At 35.7% G+C, this 5,220-nt stretch overlaps 1 long non-coding RNA gene across 1 annotated transcript; it reads left to right on the plus strand.

Moving 5' to 3' along the window:
• Nucleotides 1-1,193: 1,193 nt before the first annotated feature.
• LOC138326983 (uncharacterized) lies at nt 1,194-2,911 on the plus strand. The gene is made up of 2 exons (XR_011209011.1): nt 1,194-1,990; nt 2,355-2,911. It is a non-coding gene; the product is annotated as an uncharacterized lncRNA (long non-coding RNA).
• Nucleotides 2,912-5,220: the final 2,309 nt, after the last annotated feature.

Consider the following 5,220-nt stretch of genomic DNA (forward strand, 5'->3'; position numbering starts at 1 on the left):
GCTTGAAACAAAGTTTTATCTTTGGGTCAAAGATATTCTAGCTCGATCTCGATCTCTTGCATAGGACATTCAAAAACAACTTAAATGATTATTTTAGGTATATCATAAATTCCATTTCCTTGTATTTTCATTTAAAATATATTGCTCCGACATTTGGAAATATCTTAGTACTTAATTAGGTAACCTCAATCAACCTCCCTGATCCTTGTCATATCCCCACATCATAAGGATATCAACAATGCAATATGAGAGCTATCCAATGCTCAGTTTCAGAGAGAAGAAAGTGGGATATATAAAGAAATAGCCAAATTGACCCTTTTGGCACCGCCCCTCAGGCCCTTGTAGGTGGTGGTGGTGGGGGGGCAGCCCAACAAATTGTACAAATTTGCATCACCACCCAATAAGGATGTTACCATTGCAATATGAGTCTTATCCAATGCTTAGACTCAGAGAAGTCATTTGAAATTGCCAAATTGACCCCAGGGGGTCAGCCCCATCATTTGTACAATTTTGAATCCCTACCCCATAAGGGTGTTACCATTGCATTATGAATGCTATCCAATACTTTTTTTTAGAGAAGAAGTTGTTCATAAGGAAAAAGCCATATTGGCCTCTTTTGGCCTCACCCCTCAGAACCCCAGGGGATCAGCCTCATCATTTGTACAATTTTGAATCCCTACCCCATAAGGATGTTACCAATGTAATATGAGTGCTATCCAATTCTAAGTTTCAGAGAAGAAGTTGTTTATATGGAAATAGCCAAATTGACCCCTATTGGCCCCGCCCCTCAGGCCCCCAGGGGGTCAGCCCAGCCATTTGTACAATTTTCAGTCAGTACCCCATAAGGATGCTACCAGGTTAAATTTCGACATGCAGTTATTGAGAAGAAGTTGATTGTTGACGGACGGATAGACACCAGACGCTGGACGCCAAGGTATCACATAAGCTCACCTTGGTCCTAATTCAGACCAGGTGAGCTAATAATTCATGAGTTAAATGTTTATATCTCGATAGTGGAACTCTTCAGTGTTATGGTAAGTATTATTATCGATGTATATATACAGCAGATCATACTAAATAACATGTAGTTTGTATGTAACCAGAAAAGATAGTTGAAAATAATTTTAAACACTAATTTATATTAATTACTGTTAACAACTCTGTTTGTCATTGCTATGAGGCCAGGACCCAGTGTTTTTTTTAGGCCGAATCTACCGCCGAACTTCGGCTGTTTCCCCTAGCTCAAAAGTAGCATATTTTCCCAAAATAAAATCGTATTTTCCCAAAATAAAATCGTATTTTCCCAATTGAGTTGTCTGTCGTTTATTGCTAGCAGTTGTCTTGTCCCAGTGTTTTTTGTCTCAAAAGATGCCGTAATAAATTCAGAAAACATCGTAGAACTTCCGTGTTTACTGTTATCTGACTGCAAAGCGCGCTGATGATTGATCGTTATCGCCAATGCGTTTTACTTCCGGTATTTCGTTCAGGGTCACTCTTGAGTTTGAATCGCATTATCTGTAAACGTATTTGTCAAGCGTCTATAGGATTGTGAACGCAGGTACGAGTCAAGGGTGAAAATGTCGCATAATTCAAAATATTACAACAAACGGCTCAACAAAAAAGATGCCAGGGGTCTGACAAGGATAAATGACCTTTGGAATTTGAAAAATTCGACACAACAAACTGAATTACTAGTAGAAGAATCTCCATCGCCTGTTCAACAGGCTGACCAGTCCAGTGTTGGGAATGAGCTCAATAACGATCATGACGTGGATCCTCAGCCGATCCAATCACCCAGTAAAAAGATCAAAATAAGTCCAGTGGTCACTGTCAGTACTACAGTGTCTCTAATTGATAAGTTTATAATGTCATTATGGTGCCAGTTACAAGTCAAGTGTCTGTAAGTCTAAATTGTAACAATGAATCCCTAGGATTTTTACAAAATAACAACAAACTATGTGTACACCGACAGTCACACAGCCAGGATGAGGTTAGTAGAGTAGTCCATATCTGATACCTTTTGTTTTCAATTTTCCTGTTGGTAATCTACTGCCAATTGCACTAATAGACTAGTAATTTATTCAGTTATTTTATTTAAAAATAATCCTTAAGTTAAGTGTTCTAAATAAATTACTAACTTAAAAAATGAATCTTTGTGTTTACCTACTAGTTTATTTCAGATTGAGATAAACTTTAGCTAGATAACTATGATATCAAACTATTAGTTAGGAAAAATAGATCACTTGGCAGTTGAGTAGTGATAAATTCAATCATTATAATTCTCTGATTTTCTTAATAGTTATTAACACACTGACAGATTGTGCTGATGTCCATTTTTATTTTTGTCTTTGCAGGAAGAATGAGAAGTTGAAACTTCAAGACATACAACACCGCTTCATGACGGACCAAGTTTTACAACAATGTTTCCCCTCTGTCAAGCAACTATATGAGCTAGCAATGCTCATCCCACCATCCACTGCTGTTGTGGAAAGAGGTTTCTCTCTGATGAACAATATTCTGACACCAAAGAGAAACCGACTTTCACAACGGCAGCTGGAGGGTGTGCTGAGGATCTGCCACACTGAAGTAAAACTTCAATCTACAGATCTGGAGAAGTTGGTTGATGACTTCAAAGGACTGAAAAAAAGAAAACGGGACATGTGAATTCTATACAAATTTACTGTCTAAAAGACGATTGAATATGTATTGTTGATAAATAACACCGATTTGATGTAAACAATAGTCTCAAACCTGAGATTTAGAGGCATTTCAGACTGTGATTTTTCACAAATCTTTACGAAAACAAAATTGTCTGTAATTTTCATTTCGCAGCCATACAGTACTGTATTGTACCTTTGTAAAGTCAAAGCAAAGGCTGGTACATCATAATAAAACTGAATTGTTGATTTTGTGTGTTTTTTCTGTGATTTTGTAATGTTTCATATTTTCCCAATTTCCCCCATATGCCGATCATATTTTCCCAATCAAAAAGGCACAGGCTGTTGTTGAAAAAGAGTTAAAAAAACACTGCTATGAGGCCAGGACCCAGCTGAGATGATGAGAATGCACAGACAGAGTAAACCATGATGCCTATCGTCGGAACATGCTGCTTTTTTTTTTTAGTATTTTTGATATAATTCTAGCAATAAACATAAGAAAAGTAACAAAAACTTTGAAATATATCAATAATACAATAATCATCTTCATTCAGTGAGTGCAGACACACCAACAAACATATAAACATTGTGAAATCATTGGAATGTGCCACGTTGAACATTTTATAACAATGTATAACTTACAAGAATACTTATGAGCAACGAAATAAAATGCAACATTGACCCATATGCATTATTCTGTTTCACTCCTCAATTCTTCAACTGTGTTACTTAAAGTCACTGATATAGATCGATGGAATCAGAAATTCCCTTTTTCAGCTGCCAGCAACCTTTTTTCAATCACGCACATTTAAGCTTTAACTATATGGTAAAAAGGTTCCTTCAGTGTAATTAAGCCAATCCTAGGCTTGGCAACAATTTTTATTTCATCAATAAATGACACAGATTTGCAGGGTTAAAGGCAATTTTCATTTTACCGATAAATGACAGATAATTCCATGCATATATATATATATATATGTAGACACATGTCAAATAAAGGCAATCAAACTAGATGTGTATGATCATAAAGTAATATTTGCATTTTATACTCAAAGGAACTTGACAGTGTAATATAGCTAGTTGTTATACATGTAGTATATGTATGATGAAACGATTCGGATGCTGCGAATCGATACAGCCTTTAGGTTAATTAGGCCGGACTGTTAGGCCTCATCTTGGTGCTGCAGACTCAGAACCGAATCATCCTTCATGAAAAATCAATGGACTTTCTCGTTCCATCGTACCTACCATATCAATGAACGTAAACAGATTGTAGGGAAAAAATCATTACATAGATCTTTTCTCCAGTGTCAAAATATTGGCATTCCAAGACAGGTAGGTTTTCTGTAGTAGTTCTATCTGGAGCTCAGCTAGGAAATCTCCAAAGTAAGAAAGTATCAAAGGTGACGATTACCCGGGTATACAGAGTTACCAATAAAACCAGGTATCAGTGTGTTAGTTTGATATACCTTGGTAATCATTTGACTAAAGCCTTATTTACTTTACACAATAAAAGAGCAACAAAGAGAAAGCTAAGGTTTCCAAAACACTAAATAAAATAAGACAAACTCCAACACTGAATCATCAAGGTATGTGATTCTTGATAACGAAATAATCGGGTATTTTTCAAAATCTAGAAAATAATGCGTAAAATTCAAAACTGAAAATGGATGCAGTTAATGATAACAATTATTTACTGAGTGATAAGGACACCAATGATACTGATGGAGCCATTTGTAATTTCAATTTAAAGGTAGGTTTCGCCCAACCAAATAAATATTTTTTATAAAAAAAAAAGAAAAGATGAAAAAACTTATTAAAAAAATTTTTTAATTTAATTTCTTTATGTGTATGAGAGTTAAAAAAAATGTGTCTTGAATACAATTTTGAAGTAAATCCTGACAGGATAGTTTGCAAATGAAGCTGCGATGGATTGGGTTGTTGAAGTTTTGCGGATGTGCATTGTTGCGTACTAAAAGTAAACAAAATGGCTGAACGAAAGCATGGGAGAAAAACAAATTGTATCTGAATCGACAACAAGGAGGAGGAAATTAAAATGGAATCAGTAGTACTTACTCAAGGATATCTCTAGGGAATGAAACTCAGAGATGGGATGTGTAGCAAAAGTATAAACAGAAGCCACATCTTATGCAGAACTTGCTTGGATTCTGTTGGATTCGTGTTGCACATGGTGAGTTAAATTTCAACACATATGCCAGCGGACATGCATTGACTGACTATACTAACCACATATATGTTTGATGTACTTATTATAAGCTAGCGAGCTTATGTCAGTAACATGAAGTGTTTTAGATTATATGATATGTGTAAACAATCCATCGCACTTCAATTTGTTGTTGTTTGTTTTTATTTTGTACCGTGTGTTAAGACTAGTGTCACTGCTATCTGACATTTTGTTGCATGCTTCCGTTTGTTGATGCAGCCTCGTTTTGGAAAAAAATATGTCATGTTCTATGTAAAGCTTGACTTTGCTCTATTTTTAGAGGAGTATTTTTCCAGGTCAAGCTAGGCAACTGACCACGTGCACCTTTATATTGTTCAT

Source organism: Argopecten irradians, chromosome 7 (genome assembly GCF_041381155.1).
Source record: "Argopecten irradians isolate NY chromosome 7, Ai_NY, whole genome shotgun sequence".
Taxonomy (NCBI): Eukaryota; Metazoa; Mollusca; class Bivalvia; order Pectinida; family Pectinidae; genus Argopecten; species Argopecten irradians.